Here is a 20,542-nt window from a genome sequence, read left to right as displayed (position 1 = left end):
CTAATGCATATAACAGGATGAGCTGAAGGTAGATTTCCTGATTTTTGGGGGGACCTCAACTCCCAGAAGCCCCTACGAATATAGCCAATGGTTGGGAATGCTGTAGTTGAAAGTGCTGGTATTAATATTCGAAGCTCTAAACAGCTTGGGACCAGGCTATCTGAAGGAACGCCTCCTCCCATATGTACCTGCCCAGCCCCTAAGGTCATCCTCAGGGGTCCTTCTCTGTAAGCCCCTGCCAAAGGAAGTGAGGCAGGTGGCTACTAGGAGGATGGCCTTCTCTTTTGTGGCACCCAGACTGTGGAATGAGCTCCCTGAGGAGGTTTACCTGGCACCTGCACTATATTCTTTCAGATGCCAGGTGAAGACCTTTTTATTCTCTCAGCATTTTAACAGTCTATAAATTTAATTTTAACTTTGCTGTTTAAAATTTGTATTTTAAATCTGTATTAATATCTGCATTGCTGCTTGATTTTATCCTGGTTGTGTTTTTTGTATTGTATTTTATATTATGCTTTTATATTGGTTGTTTTATATTTTGAATGTTTTTTATAGTTTTAATTTTTGTAAATTGCCCAGAGAGCTTTCGGCTATTGGGCGGTATAAAAATGCAATAAATAAATAAATAAATAAATGCAAAACTTCTACATCTATTTTCTCCCCATTCCTTGCATAGAACATAGGAGAAGTGTGAGCATTGCCCTGATCAAGAATAAGAAGAGCTCTTCAAAAATATCCCTGTAAGGATTGTCGAAATACCACAATTACGCTACCAAGCGTAACCAATACATCCTTGCAAATAGCATTGAAAGCTATAAAAATGATACTGAAAAAGGCTGAAAAGAATACTATTTCCACTTCTGATCTCCAAACACAAATCATGCAACCCACAATCCTCAAGCAAGCATGTTCATGATATGGGAATATATCAACCTCAACTTTCTGCACCTTTCGTAATGAGCTGCTAGTGAAAATGCTGATGACATGCAATGTACTAAAATCAGTGGGTTACCCAGTATTGCTTATTTTATCAGCTACTTTTTATTAATTTTGTGTGAACCAAGAAAAAAGATGGTGACGTGTATGGGTTTGGCCTGCAGCCATTAGAAATGTATGCTAGTTGGAGATTTACTTACTGCATCAAAGTTAAATATAGAATCAGGGTCAGCTTCTCTACATTCAGCAGGATCTATTGGTAAATCATTCCATGGACTGTACCACTTGAGATGGGGAACCACATTTGAAAGCTCCAACATTAAAATAAACAAACCAGCCATCTCCCGTTTCACATGGGAAAATAGTGCGCTAGAGGGGAAAGCCAGTCTGAACATGCTATTTTTATTTATTTATTTATTTATTATGTACAAGAGGTTTTTTAGCTGGAGAATTCAACATTAGATTCCTACTGAAATGGTACCATCCAGAAAACATTTTACCGTTTGAGTCTACTGAATGTCATTGTGAATGGTCTTCACAAAGTTGGAAAGGAACGAATGAGCATCATGTCCAAAATTATTTCAGCGCTTTAAGAAGACAAACAGCACTTCAGAATGAGCACGTCAGACCAAATATTTCATTAATTTCCCTGAACTCTCAACTAACTCACTGCCAATGTATTGCCTAAACAATTAGCCTCTGTTGGCCTATTTAATCCAGATGCCTTATATCTCTACTACTAAGATGACTATGGGAACAACTACCATTTCTACCACTAACGTATTGGGTTGTCATTATTTTTTAACATTCAGACTCTGGGCTGTGACCAATACTCTAGCTTTCTTCACTCATTTGCCAATGGCATAGAACATATGCATGGAAAAGAGTACCACTGGATTGTGATGCTGGCCCTGCCCCCAAAGTCCTGCATGGCACTGGCCAGGCTGCCTGGACACCCACACCATGTGGAAACCCACACCATCCAGGAGGAAAGGCTGGCATGATGCAGGATGTTGGAGGTGGGGCTAGCACATTGGTTCTTCTGCACATAGAGAATGAATGATATGGTCTACTCCCTTATCTGTATTCTATGCCTCAGATGCAATCCTCAAATTGTATCTTGTCCTATTCCTGATGTGAATTCTTACATGCTATTTCCTGAAACAGGTTGTATAAAAGTCCTGCAGCTTACACCAAATTCTGATTCCCCAAACATTCTGTAGATTTGGGGAAATACAATAAATAATGCCATTTATTGGTAGTATTTGATTTCCCATAGGTGTGGGTATCAGCAGTATATGGATTTGAACAGCACATATGGTAGTGTACTGATTGAGGTGGTCATATTGATGCTTAGTGCCTGTTTAGCCAACCAAAGCATTCAAAAATGGGAAATATAAACTGGCCACCTGGTATACATCAGCCTCTCTCAATTTTTCACACATCTCCTGCAGGTCTAATCACTACATTTGATTGGTGTGGGAGGGAGAGTGTCCCCAGTACAGTTACTTAGACCCTCTTGCACCCGCTGTTCTAAGTCCTCTGATTATTGAACGTAGTTTTCAAGTGGTTCACAATAATCCCTTTAAAATTACTTTTGAGAATGGTGGCTTGGTTTTTAAAGTTAACCAGATTATTCTGCAAACACAACCTTGTATGCAGAGAGAAAGAGTATGGTGGCCAGGAAATAGCAAAATTAGATGAAAATGGGGGCAGGTACCACCAGTTGTTCACAGAGCTATTGTGTAAAATAATATCTGAGGTGACACTCGCAAATGATACTCTGTACATCAGATGAAGCTGACTCCAGGCCTTGAAGGCTCTCATGCCACGACTGTCTTTGAAGTACTATTTGCTGTAACAGACTAACAGAGCTATTCCCTTCTGGAAGATTATTTTCATGACGGCTTCATTATATAACAATTCAAATGTGCAATCTGGCAGAAATTGCTTCTGTTGTGCGAAAGGAAGGACTTCACCCACAACCCCATAAAATATAAGAGGTTAAACTAATAGTTAAAAAGCCTTTTTAATGAACTATGCCAAGCGTTACAATATGTTGTAAACCAACAGTTTTTCTTCCAGGAGAATTGCTCAATAACCAGACAGCCTTTTCCAACTTTGTCCCCTGCAGATGTGTTGGACTGCAATTCCCAACAAACCAAAATGAGGACAAACAGTTGCAAATGCAACCAATAAGAGTTAAAGTGCACAATCCTGTTATAACTGAACCACTGAATTTTAATATACATTTTTAAAAGTCTTGTGTCTTATAGTAATATAAAGTGCATATTTTTTTTGTATGCATATTACTGGACACTAATATGCATACAGAAGACTGGGGCCTTAGCTAGACCAGTGGTTATCCTGGGCTGATACCCAGGATTGCCCCTGTGCTTCCAGATGACGCACAGGGGATCCTGGGATCAGGGAGGGATCAACCCTTCCTGGCCCCAGGATACAGCCCTACACTTTGGGCCCAGTTTTTCCCGCGGTCTCAGGCTGAGCCCAAGACCGCAAGCATGTGGCCCATTTCCACAGCTTTCCCCAGCTCTGCCGATTACTCACGCAGAGCCGGGAGCGCTGCGCCCATCGGAGCTAGGGTGGGGGGAGTGGGGAAATCTTTTTTTTTTTTTAATTACCTTTCCTCTCAAGCGCTCATGCACAGCCGGCCCTTTAAGAAAAAAATTTAAATGGCGGGCGCGATGCCTCTCTTCTTGAGCTCATCGCGCCTTGTGTATAAACAAGGGCGAGATCTCATGTTATTCACAACACGAGGTCTCCCCTCCTTTCCCCCCGGATTTTCAGGTAGGTCTAGCAAAGGCCTTAGAGTTCCTTTAGACGGGGGGAAATCATGTTCCCTTACCATGGCTCTGTTTTCTGCTTCTCTTCCACTTCTGCAACTAGCTGTAATTACAGGAGGAAGAGAGCAGCAACCATGTGGCTTGTACTGCCTCAGTGCAGCCCTCTAGTGGGCATTTTATAGTGCAACTTCACCGGCACACAGCAGGAAAACCTGACAAATATCGTTATATCCCAGAAGAGACAGTTTTTTTGAGGTTTTATTTTTAGCACTAAACTGGAAAATGGAGTGGGCAATGCACAGGAGGTTGACGGCATTATCAGAATGACCCATGAACATCCGTGAGTGTCCAGTAATGAGCACGCTGTAAAATGCTCATTTAAAGATGCTCTTACACTCATTTTATTACAAAAAAGTAAAATATAAGACTCTTATATGTTCAGAGACTCAAATACAGTAGTTGTGTGTTCTTTAGCATTTGTTGGTTGGTTTGGACTACAACCCCTATCATGCCAGCCAGTATAGCTGGCATGATGGGAGTTGCCATCCAACGTATCTGGAAGGCTCCAGATTGGGAAAAGCTGTAAAGCATACTTTACTCCCGCTTTACTCCCTCCATCTCCTTTCCCCATCCCGACTGCAAACCACAGATACAGTGCACATTTACACAGTGAAGCCTTCTGTTTTCAGGATGCCCTATACGTTTGCATGAATTCATTCTTATTCTTCTTTCTTAAGCAAATGTAATCAGAAGTTTGCTGGCTTCTCTAATTACTTTCATGTGAATTCAATTTCCAGTTGAACAACACTTTTTTTCATGAGCTGGGACTGACAGGAGAAAGATAATTAAATTTACTTCCCCTTCCCCATTTCCAAACTTGTTTTTTTGTTTGTTTGTTTTGTGTTTGATAAGAACCATTTCATGTGGATGCGGATGTGTTGCTGTTCCCCCCCCCCTCACCATTTTAATGAGTTCACAGGATATCCTGGGCCAGTTGGAGTCTGGGCCATTTGGAGACTTGAAGAAAGACGATGGAAATTCAGACAAGGAGACTGGCAAAGGTGCATTCTGTGTTGTAGTCTCCATTTGTGTAGGGCAGGCATGAGGCAGGGCAGGCCAGAATCCATTTCTAGAGTACATTCTAAGGCATAATTTATCTTTGGGAAATGAACTTGCCGGAAAGGCTGGGAAGAGATGGCTAAAGATATGTTGGCGCGGTAGTAAAAAAAAAAAAATCCAAATGGTGCCCCCCACTCTTCATTTAACTTAGTATTTAGATGTAAGTTCGGTGGTGTAGTGGAGCTCACAGGGACGCATTTTGATTAGCAGGGATACTGACATCATCTGCTAATAACTCCTCACCCTACCAGAATCCACTGTTCCATCTAAGCTTAGCAGACAGTTTTGGGGGGAAATGGATTTTCCCCAAAACAAGATATTGCTTCCTGATGTAATACAAAGTATTTTGAGGCATCCCAGTCTTGAATGGGCAATTTAAAAACCCTAATATTACGAAAGACCTGTTCCTAGTGGAGCTAGGTCTGGTTTGTTGATGTGGATCAATATAGCCGTTTGCATTTTTGAACTCTTTTTTATGGGGTGTTTCTATGGGGACTGACATAATGAACAACTGCACTTCAACATTCACCACTCCACCACTGAGCTTAATACCGAACTAAACAATTTGCTGCCATTTTATGGTACTCCAAATTGCTGCCTTACCCTAGGTAGTAAAGAGTCTCAAACTCTGGACCTGGCACAGCAAGTTCAATTCTACCTGTGTTTGTCAGTGCACTGATGTGCAGAAGGTCATAACAATGACACAGAAGTAGTTTGATAAACAAGGAAAGAAAAGCTACTCTGAGAGTAAGAAGCAGCAGCACAGATAGGGCAAAAATAGAAGCACCTGCAGGCAGGGAAAGAAAGGGAGCATCTACAGTGACATTTAAACTCTGGTCTGACCCAAACAGGTGAGTGTCATGAGAAACAGTTATAGCTTTTTCAGGCACAAGTGAATGACCTAGAAGGGCTTCTAGGCTGACTGGACTCACTGTGCAGCTTCCTCTTTAGATGCAGCATGGGCGGTGGGCTCCCCTTTTTGAAAGATGTGGTTACCCTTATTTTCTGTCTACATCTATAGTCTTGCCCTTAGTTCCTCCCTTGCTCCTCCATCACATATACATTTTCAAAAAATGATTTGCACATTGTAAAAACAACAACAACAACTTGCAATTCCTGATGTCTCTAACTTTTACCAGTTGTGGGTTTATTTGTTTTATGTATAATAAAATTTCTATCCTGCAATTTCCTCTCCAGAGACATTCAAAGTGACTAACAAAAACAGACACAAGTGTTACAACCAGTTAAGCACCAAAATAATGCAGAGCATTAAAATTTGTGATGTGCTGAAAACTTCTACCACATTTTCTTCCATCGTTCTTACTCTATTTGGGGATCTTGTGCTTACTGTACTTATGAGGTTGCTGAGGAGTTTGCACAAATGTCCTGTCTTTCATTGTACAATCATCAGAGCCGGTGTGGTGTAGTGGTTAGAGTGTTGGACTGGGGGTTGGGAGATCTGGGTTCTAGTCTCCACTCGGCCATGGAAACCCACTGGGTGACTTTGGGCCAGTCACAGACTCTCAGCCCAACCTCCCTCAGAGGGTTGTTGTTGTGAGGATAAAATGGAGAGGAGGAGGATTATGTACACTGCCTTGGGTTCCTTAGAGGAAAAGGGGAGGGATATAAATGCAATAAAATAAATAATTAAATAAATGTACAATCATCCTTCTGCCATTTTGTAGCCTCCTTGGCTTCCCACACTTCAATTAAAACCCAGGAGAAGACATCATAAGGTAACTTATGATGCTATACAGCATTTTCAGATCAGGATGCACAGATAGCCCTGGAGGCTGAGCCAAAACTTCTCAGGACACTTTTCTCCAAAAGTTCTGATATTTTTCTTTGTCTTATCCTCCCCACACCCTGCAAAATATAGATGGCCACATTGCAAAATATTTTTCCATCAGTAATTCTGCTGGCCCCCTTCCCCCCTCCCACCGCACACATGTAATGCCTTGGAATAATTTAAGATATGGGGCATTGTAAAGGATGCAAAATGGCAGCCAGGCTCCCAACATGTTTGCTGCTGTTGCCACTGGCACAGGCAGCACAAAAAGCAATAGCCCTCAGGAAGGAAGGAAGGAAGGAAGGAAGGAAGGAAGGAAGGAAGGAAGGAAGGAAGGAGCTATGTGACAATCGCTGCTAATGGTAAGCCTTACCTCAGAAAGCACCCCTCTCTGCTTGCGCAATGGCAATTTAGCACTTCCGGGGCAACTTGAAGCAAGTGGAAATGCTCATTTCTTGAAGGAGGCAAGATGGCGGAGTTTGCAGAAAGGCAATTCCACTAATTTTGAGGCTTCCCATAAGAAGCACTACATTTCCCTTGCATAAGTGGTGAGTCCTGCTTGCACAACAGAATTGTTGGGATCCACCGCTTGCAAAAGAGGATCAGTGAGGTGAAAAAGAATCAGCGGGGGTGTAAGTGCTGGTGGGTGGGTGTTTGGGGATGGAACTGGGGAGGGCAGCTTATGATGCATCCTTGGTCCTCTGTAGCCACCTTCCCTCTCACTCCACAGAGTTCCAGCTAGATGGATGAAAAAGCCTGTTCAGCCAAAGTGCAGAGGGTGAGGAGGGCAGAGACAAAGATCACCTCTGCCACTTTTTTAAAAAATAGTTTTTATTTTTATAGTTCAGGTAGGTCTAGTAATACAACATATATTACAGTATACATTCAGAGTCCATACATGTTCCCGTTCAGGTTTGAGGTTGTTTAACATAATTTAATTTAATTCAGCCCCCACCCCCAGAAATTAGTCCTTTTACCCATCCACTTATACTTTCCATAACTCTATATATGCTGAAGGCGGTGTTCTCCCATCTTCTTCTTTGTTCACGTACCACTTCCGTACCACTTTCTTCCATACCACTTTCCCCGCTCTGCATTGGATGGCCATAAACCTCCATGTTTGAAGGATCTCAGCCATCCTGATAGGATTGCACCCTTAGAGGTATTATCTGCTTGCACAGCCTTACTTGCACAGCCTTACTGTGGCTGTTATAATTACTAGAACAACTGCTGACAGTCACTTCTTAACATTTACAGACTGCAGAAACTATTATAGAAGGGGTATATATGCTTGAAGCCGCTACGATATAGATCCCTATGACTTTAGGCAGAGTCTTACGCCTGCAATCCTATGAATATTTATTTATTTGTTTATTTATTTATTACATTTATATACTTCCCCACAGCTGAAGCTCTCTGGGCAGTTCACAAAAGTTAAAACAGTAAACATTAAAAGTATACAAAATTTAAAAACTATCAGAGACATAAAAACAACAGTATAAAAACATCAGTATCCATTTAAAAACAACAGTTCTGGGGTCCGTTAGAAAACAAACTTAGCGTTGTTAAATGCTGTTAAATGCCCGGGAGAAGAGAAAAGTCTTGACCTGGTGCCTGAAAGATAACAGTGTTGGTGCCAGGCGAGCCTCATTGGGGAGATCATTCCACAGTTGGGGGGCCACCACCAAAAAGGCCCTCTCCCTTGTTGCCATCCCCTGAGCTTCCCTCGGAGTAGGCACTTGGAGGCGGACCTGAGATGTTGAGCGCAGTGTACGGGTAGGTTCATGTCAGGAGAGGCGTTCCATCAGGTATTGCTTTATAGATTAAAACCAGCACCTTGAACTGGGCTTGAAAACGTATAGGCAGCCAATGCAATCAGGCCAGAATCAGTGTTATATGCTCAAACCTCCCTGTTCCAGCTATCAATCTGGCCGCCACATTCTGCACAAGCTGCAGCTTCCAAACCATCTTCAAAGGCTGCCCCATGTAGAGGGCATTGCAGTAATCTAATTTGGAGGTTACCAGAGTATGGACAACTGAAGCTAGGTTATTCCTGTCCAGTTAGGGGCATAGCTGGGCCACCAACTGGAGTTGGTAGAAGGCACTCCATGCCACCGAGGCCACCTGAGCATCAAGTGACAGAGATGGTTCTAGGAGAACCCCCAAGCTACGAACCTGCTCCTTCAGGGGGAGTGCAACCCCATCCAGAACCGGTTGAACACCTCCCCATCCGGTCAGAAGAACCACCCACCAGCAGCATCTCAGTCTTGTCTGGATTGAGTTTCAGTTTATTAGCTCTCATTCAGTCCATTCAGCACATCCACAGCCTCACCTGATAAAGATGAAAAGGAGAAGTAGAGCTGCGTGTCATCAGCATATTGATGACAATGCACTCCAAAACTCCGGATGACCTGACCCAACGGTTTCATGTACATGTTAAACAGCATGGGGGACAAGACTGACCCCTGCGGAACCCCATACTGGAGAGTCCACGGGGCCAAGCAATGTTCCCCAAGGACCACCTTCTGGAGCCGACCCACCAAGTAGGAGCAGAACCACTGCAATGCAGTGCCTCCCACTCCCAACTCAGCCAGACGTTCCAGAAGGATACCATGGTCGATGGTATCGAAAGCCACTGAGATATCTACTAGCAGTGTGCACCACCACCCAGATTCAACTCAGACCTCAGTTCAGCACTTTGGAAAAATGGCCCAATTCTTTTCAGATCAACTTGGAGGATATTCTCTGTGACTTCCCGTCTTATGTGTCGGCAGCAATGGAAGCCACCAAATGCAAAGATGGCGGCAGAGGAGGAGCAGGTATGCCCCCTCCCCACTTACCTGCCTCTGCTGTCTGCCGCCACTGCCCTTGCGTCCGGCGGCTTCCACTGCCGCTGGCGCATAAGACCGGAAGAAGGCTGCACGGCCTACTTCCTGTTTTATGCGTCATGGCAGTGGAAGCTGCTGGACGCGAGGGTGGTGGATGGTGGAGGCGGATGGTGGAGGCAGGTAAAGAGACTGCTGGGGGGTGGGGTGGGGCCGCCTCCAAAGTGATGAGGCAGCCTGAAGCTTTGGAGCCAGTTGGCTTCAGCTTTGGGATGCCTCAGACTTTGCCCGAACTGGTTCGGGAGAGTCCGAAACTCCCCGATCCGCTTCAGATTTGGGGTTTGGACCCTAGGCGGTGCACAGCCATAGTATCAACTTGCCTGTCCAGTTTTGTTGTGTTTTTCGTGTTTCCAGGCCAGCATAGGTTTCACATTCCACTATACCCGTTTCGATTCTGAGCATACTGCAACGAGGTTGGGGGAAGTCAAAACACGGTGGCACCATATTTTATCAGGCTCTAAATGGTAATACTTTCCTTTGCGTGTTCTGTTTCATATTCACATGCCTATAAAAACGGCCACATCCGGGTAAATGCGTTTCTCCAGTGAACCAGATTGTGTTTATGAACTGGAAAAGACATTCTTTCTGCCTCACTGTAGGGGGAATAACATTAACAAGTTGCTTGTGGTTTTCTTCTTCCAGGTCAGCTGATCAAGCCTCTCTCTTAACACTGCAGGGGCTATGCAGCAATTTAAGAACATTTCATAGCTCAGAAAAATCACAATCGGTAAACGTCAGGGATTCTGTTCACCTCACACCTCCACACCATGCCACCATGAAGTCTGTAGCGATGAATGTCTTGTTAGTAGTCTTTTGGTACTTTTCCTCTGCCAGGGAAACCAAATGAATTTCTTGTAATGTTGCCTCTGAGCTTGGCTCTCTTGAACTTACACATTTTTAACTACTTGAGAAACAAAGAAAAGAGAAAGCAAACCAATAAACAGAACATAAAAGCTGTTTAACGGGGTACATAACAAAGCAAGATGGAAACAGACTTTCATTGATTTTTCTTGACATTTCACCAATTAAATTAGAAACTTCTTAAAGAAGAGTCTGATTTTTTTTCCCCAGCCTATTAAAGCCCTCTAATGAGTATAAGAAAGCAACTCTTGTCTACAACCAGCTGGGTTTGCATGGCAAGCAAATACCAGGAAAGAATGAGTCCTATGTGGACATTGCAAGGAAAATCATCTTCTTCTAAAGGGGAAGGTTGAAATGATGCCTTTTGAAGCCCTGTTTGGAGGCTTGGCTGAGCTAGAGCAAGAGACAAAGAACAGATGTTATAGCAGTGACCGTACTATGACTAGTTCTCCCAATCTCCTCATAAAATATAGTGAAATGCACCACATGATGTGACACTATCACTTTGTGAGTTCTCCTAAACCAGAAGTGGAAACATATTTATATGAGGTGGGAAACTTATAGTGTGATAATGTCACATTGTGCGGTGTTTCACTTGGTGCCGCAGGGAAGCAGTGGAACACTAGAATTGCCCCCTTTGATGGCAGCTCCGTGTCTTATCATAGCATGTTGTTCTCTCCACAAATTTAGAAAAGCTGGCTGCTGCATCTGTAGGTATAACACAATGGGCAAAGTTGCAGAGTCTCAATTAGACACTGGTGCTGTATTAAAGTGTTTATATTTAATAAACACTACAAACATGGAGGGCCAAGAGGAAGATGTGGGCTACACTTCCTTGATGATGCAACCTGACTATTGTGCTCAAAATCCAAAGTGCTATAGAAAACATTTAAACTGTTGGGCAAAGCCAAGACGGCCTGTAGATGAGAGGTCAGCCAATTAGTATATGCCCCTCAGGTGAAGAATGGAACTGAATATTAGGGATGTTCAAATTCTGTGAAATCCCATGATGCAGAAAAATACATACATAGTGCCGTAACAAAATTTGCAACAATTGACATAATTTATGTTAGTATGTACCATTTAGTGTATTGTTCCCCTTTCCATTCAATTTTCCCCTGCATATATTTTCTAGCATGGCATACGTCTCAGGAGAAACGTGCATATTTTCCTGCAAATAAATTTGCATAAATTTCAGAAAAGGAACAAAAAAATCCAAAAGTCCATGGACTCCACACCGCCTGTGGCACTGGTCCACAACAGGTTTTGTGGGTCAGATTCTTAGAAATAGGAAGTCATTTTAGCCCATCTCAAATTTCTCCAGCATCCCTACTGAATATCAGGAGGTATGATAGGGGGCACTACAGGGAGGTGATAGTCGCCATCACATCCTGCCCCCCAGGGCCATCTGGCTGACCTCTTTTGAACACAGAAATCTCAACTATTCAGTACAATAGTTCTAAAGGCCTTTCATCCTGTCTCTTCTCCATCACTGAAGAGGAAATAGTGTTTTGGAAATCCATGGGTTCAGAGAAATATCCTCAGTAAACTACCCAATGCCCATTGGCAAATTACCACAGTTCAAATACAAAACGCTGGTATGCTTGTTCTCTAATCTAAACAATACTAGGGTCTTTGAGCAAATTACTGCCCATCACTACTAACAATGAGTTATTGTCCATCCCTTTCACCATGAAGATTAATTATGGTTGACAAAGAATGAGTACCAACTAGTGTCACTAATTTGGAAACTGATTAAAATAAATCCAGAAAAATTATTATTATTATTATTACTATTATTATTACTATTATTATTATTATTATTTCTTACCCGCCTCTCCATTTTGATTGAGGTGGGGAACAACAGTAAATATAAAATACATAAAACTGAACTAAGAACATAATGTACATTGTTAAAACATCCTAAAACATTCTAGAAACATCCTAAAATAATAAAATAATTATTTTATTCATTAAATATATACTGTTGTTTCTATACCAACATGTACTCTGTTGTGTGATCAAATTACTGTGCCTACTATTTATTTATTGCATTTATATCCCTTAAGGAACCCAAGGCGAATCCTCCTCTCCATTTTATCCTCATAAGAGGTAGTTGGTCTGAGAGTCTGTGACTGGTCCAAAGTCACCCAGTGGGCTTCCATGGCCAAGTGGGAACTAGAACCAGATCTCACGACTCCCAATCCAACACTCTAGCCACTACACCACATTGGCTCTCTTTAACACCATACTGATTCTCTTTAACTATGATTGCAGTTAAAGGGTTTGGGATAAAGTTAACAAAAGGCAAAATAGCAAGTAAACAGGTTTTTCTGTCTATCTGTCTTTTACTTATGTTACAGACTACATGAAAGTAGATAAGAGCAGAGCAAATAAAGTGGTATTTTGATACTGGTCAAAGATTTCAAATTTTATAAAGAGCAGGATTTAAAACCTTTATCTTCAGTGATTGAGCTAAAGTTGCTGGGGAACATGGGTGGGAAGGCTCTGTTCCATTGATGTTCTGCTTGTGGGTTTCCCATAGGCAGCTGGTTAGCCACTGTAAGACCAGAATGCTCAATTAGATGGACCTCAGTCTGATCCAGCACAGCTCTTATTATGTTCTTATGATTGATCTGAGCTGAATAACTACTAGTATGATCTGTGGACAAAGCAGTAGAGACATCCAGCTTTGAGGATTTTCAGAACTTGTTCACACTAACCTGTGTCTTCAGAATCCTACAGGCCAGATGTACACCAAGCAGGATATAGCAGTATGAAAGTGGTATGAAAGCAGAGGCAGGAGCCAAACTACTGCTTTATAGCGGTATTGAAGTGCACTGACAACTGCTGGGGCCCATTGACACATACCATATAATGCTTTCATAACGCTTTAATAGTCCTATATCCTGCTTGGTGTGGCTCCTGCCTCTTATATACAGCTTTCATACCACTTTCATAGCGCAGTATCCTGCTTGGTGTAGATCTGCCCCCAATCTCTGCATGGCCTTCATTTTCTACAGTGCACAACTGAGAAAATAGAAAGGGGGAAACAATTTTGGCACTGTGTAAAAGTCCCACACCTGTTGTAGCATCTGAAGGCTGTGCATGTCTGCTTGCCCCACCTTGGAATTTCAAGCATAAGAGTAAGCAAAAAGAAAAGAAATTAGACTGAGCTACTCAAAGCTACCTGTAAGACTGTGGTGATTAGGATAATTGAACTTGCGGTTGGCGCCAGGTGGCATTCCAGCCCAAAGTGAACATAAGAATGGGAGAAATCACATTACAAGGCACAATTCATCAGGATAAAATGAAGTGGGAAATAAATGTCTTCTAAGAGGAGTGTCTTTGCCCTGACATAAGATTGAACCTTGAACCACTAAATTGGGTGACTTGGCCCAGGGCAAAAGGTGAAGCTAAGCCACTTGGGACCCACATTGTTTGGGAAATTAACTAATTAGGAACTTACAGCCCTGACGTCAAAGTAGTTTCTCGTCCCACAGCTGGCTTGGCACTAGCTAGGTTAGTGGAGGATCAGAGGGCTGCAAAGGTCAGCCATTCCATGACAGCTAGCCTGTTCATTCCTCGTTCTTCTTTCTCCCTTCCAGAATCCTCAGGATGCCCCCAGAATTCAAGCCGACCACAAAAATAGATACTTGTCCTTTTTTTTTTGCTTTGAAATGCATGGCAAGGAAGGGACACTTCCACTCTGTGTAATTATCAATTATGGGAGAGGAAGTTCAATAATAATCAAAACCATTGGCCTACCCTTAACTCTCCAAACCATGGCAGTCTTCCCATATTGAATAATGGGGTTATTAATTGACTACATGTGACCACCAAAGGGAGCTGGGCTGAGCTCAGTTTTTGCCAGTGACTGGATGACAAAACGTCAGAAAGCAATCAACTGTATTATCATGCTAGACCAAATGAAGATCAGAGATGCATTTTTTATGAACTGAGCTCACTTTGGTTGGTAAGAATGAGCCTCAAGAGTGGAAGGCAAGGGAAGTTCCCCCAGGAGCATGACTACAGATGCTTCTAGAACTTTTCAAAATGTGCATTTCAGCACCACTCCTTATCATCCATTCATCGCATTTTACACCAATGCTACCGCAAGCTGGGGCACTTCCGCACGTCGTTCTCAGGGCGCTTCCATCCGCCCCCAGTGCACCCGAAAACGATCGTGTAGCTTACCTGTAAAAGAGACAAGGAGGAGGTGTCCTTGCTGGCGCTGGCGCCGGCGCCGCCACCCAACTCCCTCCTCGCCGGCCGGCTCGGAGAGCTCAGCAGAAGAAAGTGGGGTGGAGAGCTTCTTCCGCCGAGCTCTCCTTCCCGGCCGTCGAGAAGGGAGATGGGTGGTGGCGGCGGCGGCAAGGACGCCTCTTCCTCGTCTCTTTTACAGGAAAGTTACACGATCGTTTTCGGGGTGCACTGGGGGCGGATGGAAGCGCCCAGAGTACGACGTGTGGAAGAGCACCTTATGGCATTTCTACAGTAATGTTTGTCCAGCCAGCCACTAGTCCCTCTATAGGGTGATGGTGTTTCCAGCACAGAAAAGTGCTATACTAAAGCATTTGTCACAGCTTTGCCATGCTCTGCAAGATGAGGGAGAAAAGAAGAAAGTAGAAGGAGGAAGCAAACATTTCTCACACTCATTTCCTTGCTGTCGGCGATAGAATTGTTTGGTTGCTGAAGTGCCAACCTTTGAAAGGGTTGTCTATTAGCTGCTAGCTCTACCCGTTTGCAACTCAGTTTCCGGTTAGAGTCAATTTATTATTATTATTATTATTATTATTATTATTATTATTATTTATTTATATAGCACCATCAATGTACATGGTGCTTTACAGAGTAAAACAGTAAATAGCAAGACCCTGCCGCATAGGCTTACATTCTAATAAAACCGTAATAAAACAATAAGGAGGGGAAGAGAATGCAAACAGGCACAGGGTAGGGTAAAACTAACAGTATAAAGTCAGAACAAAATCAATTTATGTCAGTTTCTGGAACAAAGCTGGAGACACTAACTACACACTACAGGTGGAATCCCACACATTGGCTGGGTTCACACACGACACGCTAATCCACAGTGGTTGAGAATGGGATGTTGTTGACCCGTGGCTTGCCACGTTGTCTGAATGCAGTGCATGTCTTGTGGTAGTGAATTCCATCGTTTAACTATGCACTATGTGAAGAAGGACTTCCTTTTATTTGTCCTGAATCTCCCACCAATCAGCTTCATGGGATGACCCCGGATTTTAGTATTAGGAGAGGGGAGAAAAATGTCTTCCTGCACATTCTCCACACCACACATGATTTTGTACACTTCTATCATGTCTCCCCTTAGACTCCCTTTTCCCCAAGCTAAACCTTCCCTCATAGGGGAGATGCTCCAGCCCCTCGATCATTTTAGTTGCCCTTTTCTGTATCCACACTACATACACTCATAGATATGGATTTATTTATTTATTTATTACACTTATATACCGCTCCAATAGCCAGGGATCTCTGGGCGGATCAACACAGCAACCTGCATTTTTGGACTCTCCATGGAGGAGTGGTTATGGGGACGATCAGGATGAGTGCCTACACTTCCAAATTTACCACTACACCACTCCCACTGTTACAATGTATGAATGTAACATGTATTGTTGATTGGAATTCACTGTATTTCATAGGAGCATTATTCATTATAATCTGCGTATGCTAACTGAAAGTGATTAGTTCTATACATATTACAAGCTTTAAGTGCAAAAATGTGGTTTTGGAGCTAGGCCAAAGAAACTAGCCACAGGTAGGTTGGTTAATCCCTGGAAGCAAAAATATTCTTGATTTAGGAGAAAAGGGGCCTTCAGAAGGATGCCTCTGAAGTTAGTTGTTAGCTTAGATGTGTTAGGGAGAAGTTCAGTGCAGACATTCGGTGCAGGCGCTATGACTGGGTCTGAAGCTCCTGTTTATGTCAAGCTGCATAGAATTATGTTAAATTAAAGGAACTAGAGTGGATCATAACAAACTGTGGCAAGTTCTTGGTGGAATGGGGATACCAAGTCATCTTGTCTGCCTCCTAAGGAATCTGTATAACGAACAATTAGCAACGGTAAGAACAGACCACGGAACAACGGATTGGTTTAAGATTGGGAAAGGGGTACGGCAGGGTTGTATACGCTCACCTTACCTATTCAACTTGTATGCAGAACGCATCATGCGATGTGCTGGGCTTGACGAATCCAAGGCTGGAGTTAAAATCGCAAGAAGAAACATTAACAATCTCAGATATGCAGATGACACCACTTTGATGGCTGAAAGCGAGGAGGAGCTGAGGAGCCTTATGACAAAGGTGAAAGAAGAAAGTGCAAAAGCTGGGTTGCAGTTAAACCTCAAAAAAACCAAGATTATGGCAACCAGCTTGAATGATAACTGGCAAATAGAGGGAGAAAACGTGGAGGCAGTGACAGACTTTGTATTTCTGGGCGCAAAGATTACTGCAGACGCTGACTGCAGCCAGGAAATCAGAAGATGTTTACTTCTTGGGAGGAGAGCAATGACAAATCTTGATAAAATAGTTAAGAGCAGAGACACCACACTGACAACAAAGGTCCGCATAGTTAAAGCAATGGTATTCCCCGTAGTAACCTATGGCTGCGAGAGCTGGACCATAAGGAAGGCTGAGCGAAGGAAGATAGATGCTTTTGGACTGTGGTGTTGGAGGAAAATTCTGAGAGTGCCTTGGACTGCAAGAAGATCAAACCAGTCCATACTCCAGGAAATAAAGCCAGACTGCTCACTTGAGGGAATGGTATTAAAGGCAAAACTGAAGTACTTTGGCCACATAATGAGAAGACAGGATACCCTGGAGAAGAGGCTGATGCTAGGGAAAGTGGAAGGCAAAAGGAAGAGGGGCCGACCAAGGGCAAGATGGATGGATGATATTCTGGAGGTGACAGACTTGACCTTGGGGGAGCTGGGGGTGTCGACAGCCGACAAAAAGCTCTGGTGTGGGCTGGTCCATGAAGTCACGAAGAGTCGGAAGCGACTGAACGAATAAACAACAAAAAGAGTTAATATTAGCTAGAATGTTATAAATAGTAAAAAAAAAAATGACCTAGTTGGGATGCGAGATCCTGAGAGAGAAAAAAGCCTGTCAACCATGCCTGCCAGATAGTTGAATATAAGATCTCACTGATTACTGTTTTGCTGGTTAAGAGGAATAAAACTTACTTTTTATACGCAATATGCTAGCCACTATTGTATTATGCTTTTAACCATCCTAATCATATTGTATGTGGTCATGTGTCTTGCTTTTTTATCATTCCAAAGTTTTGCTATTCTCTTATACTGTTTGATATACCGTATTTCTTTGATTGTAAGACGCCATCGATTGTAAGACGAACACTAATTCCAGTACCACCAACAGGAAAAAAAACCTAAGACACACCCGCGATTCTAAGACGCACTCCATTTTTAGAGATGTTTATATGGGGGGGGGGGAGTGTGTCTTAGAATTGAAGAAATAGGGTGTATGTGTGTATGTCATCTGACTTGAGGGGTGCTTTGGGAACCACATTCTATAAATTGAAATAATTCTTGAAGCCCAAAAGCACACAGCTGGGATTTTAAAAGTTGTTGCTGAGTGGGGTCTGTCCGTAAAATGACTGTTTTCTCTCTTGGTCAGGTGAGTCACAGCCACACTTGTTCAAGTAAGAGAAACAAGCTAGTTGGATGGAGTGAGAATGGTTCACCATCTCACCACTATGATGGCAGCCCTGCACTCCCTCCTCCCAAAAGAAGGAATTCTCTAATCAAAATGGAAGTCTTGTTGAAAGTATGAGTTAATGCCTCCTGGAAGGACAGCTTTTTATTCTAGAAAAGTCTGGGTATTCTGTCTCTCTTACGGCTGAGTAACCCCAAGCAATGTTTGCTGTGCCACCATTACCTCCAAGGGCCCCAGCTGGGGTATTCCTTATCAAAAAGACAGACAAGAGGTGATCCAGACCATTCAATACTAATCATGCTTGAGCTCCTCCTACAGAGAAGGAATGGAGACTGCAGGAAAGCAAGCTCCCTTTCATCCCAGTCCCCTCCGAGCAATTGTATTCAAACAAGGTAGCATAGTGCTGGGGGCGGGGGTGACTTCAGTCAAACCCTTTTATATCAATTTCTGTTTCTGCTGGGCATTCTTCAGACAGATTTCAAAAGGCCGCGTTGCTAATGAAAAACACACAGGCTCTTGAAATTAAGTTAACTCCTTTTATAAAAACGTTTTAAAAAAGGAGAAGATGAAGAAAAGGAAAATCCCTCTTTGATTTCATTGGTGCAGATATTAGAACCATATTGTTCATCAAGATACTTTCTGCCTTATGAGCGAATACACAGTAGTTATTGCAGGCAAGAGAAGTATGTATATATATATATATATATATATCTCCTGCACCTCATTATTGCCAAGCTAGAGTAAAACGGATGAGAGAATGCTGAATGGAAAGATAATAGCTCAAACAATACTTTTTTTCATCATGTGAAGACACTTATGGTGCAGTGGTGCATTTAGGTTAGAAATGGGGAAACGAGGGATCAATGCGCTCTATAGGACCATTGCATAGTGCTCTGTGGGTCCTTCACACCCTCAAGCTGCAGAGGTTTACCAGCCTCAGTTGACCACATGGGACTAAACATGCTCCTCCATACTTGTACTTTTACATGAATGCATTTTACCCAAACGTACAGAGTATGATGGGCCCATATTGTGTCCTTGTCAGTGTTGGCTTTCCCATGAGGCTACATGAAACAAAGGCACTGTGGGGCCTTTTAGTAGAGTATGCCATTGTGCTGACATGTTCTATAGGTATCCCTTATTAAACAGTTTGGGGGGGGGGGTTGTATTTGAATCTGGCTAATGCTAATGATAGAATATTAGTTCCAAGAACCCAGCTCCAGGGTTATTGGTAATACTTTGAGAATAATTAGTTAATATATTATAAAACAACCACAGCCACAAGGAAAAGAGTTGTAATGTGCCTGATCTACTTATTTTCCAGTTTCCACAAGAATGTCAGAAGGGGGCGGGACTTGTAGATCTCACCTGTGGTAAGCACCAGGTGATTTCTACAAGTCCTGTAGAAATTTCACACTGAAGCGGAAGCAAAGGAAGAAGAGGTGCACATCTCTCATGCTTCTTGTTCCACAGCTTCTGTGTAATAATGCTGTGCTGAAAGAATATCTGACTATCCCCCCCAACCATTCTCATTCAATTTGATAGAAAAGAAATTGCTTTCAAAACAAAATTCAGTGTTGATGAAATGTTTAGAGAAATTTTCATGGGTTGGGTGTGAGGTTCTTGCGCTTACCTTACTTAGGAGGATAACCAAAGAGCATGGACACCCCTTCCTAGAGTTAGAAGACCTAAAAATGATAGTGCACGTGCTGTTAACTTTGAGGCTCGACAAAATATGGCAGCCAGGTTGCTCACGGGTACACCTAGGGGTGACCATATTACACCAACTTTAAAATCACTTCAGTAGCTACCAATTATTTTCTTGGTGAAGTATAAAGTTTTGGTTATTACCTTTAAAGCCCTACATGGTTTGGGTCTAGGTTACCTGCGGGATCACCTTCTCCCATACAATCATAGAAACATAGAATCATAGAATCGCAGAGTTGGAAGGGGCCTACAAGGCCATTGAGTCCAACCCCCTGCTCAGTGCAGGAATCCACCCTAAAGCATCCCTGATAGATGGTTGTCCAGCTGCCTCTTGAAGGCCTCTAGTGTGGGAGAGGCCACAACCTCACCAGGCAACTGATTCCACCGTCGTACTGCTCTAACAGTCAGGAAGTTTTTCCTGATGTTCAGCTGGAATCTGGCTTCCTTTAACTTAAGCCCATTATTCCGTGTCCTGCACTCTGGGAGGATCGATCAGATATATTATTTTAATATATTGTTACTTTAATATGGCTGCCTTGAGGCCCAGTAGTGGGCAAAAGGCAGGATACAAATTAATAATAATAATAATAATAATAATAATAATAATAATAATAATAATGTATTGGTTTTATATGCTCTTTTAACTAGTTTTATGTATTATATTGTATTTAATGTTGTTCCCCGCCTCAATCCAAATGGATAGGCAGGTAAGAAATAAATATGTTGT

The sequence above is a fragment of the Elgaria multicarinata genome, chromosome 2 (assembly GCF_023053635.1).
Source record: "Elgaria multicarinata webbii isolate HBS135686 ecotype San Diego chromosome 2, rElgMul1.1.pri, whole genome shotgun sequence".
NCBI lineage: Eukaryota > Metazoa > Chordata > Lepidosauria > Squamata > Anguidae > Elgaria > Elgaria multicarinata.
This window is presented reverse-complemented; position numbering follows the sequence as displayed.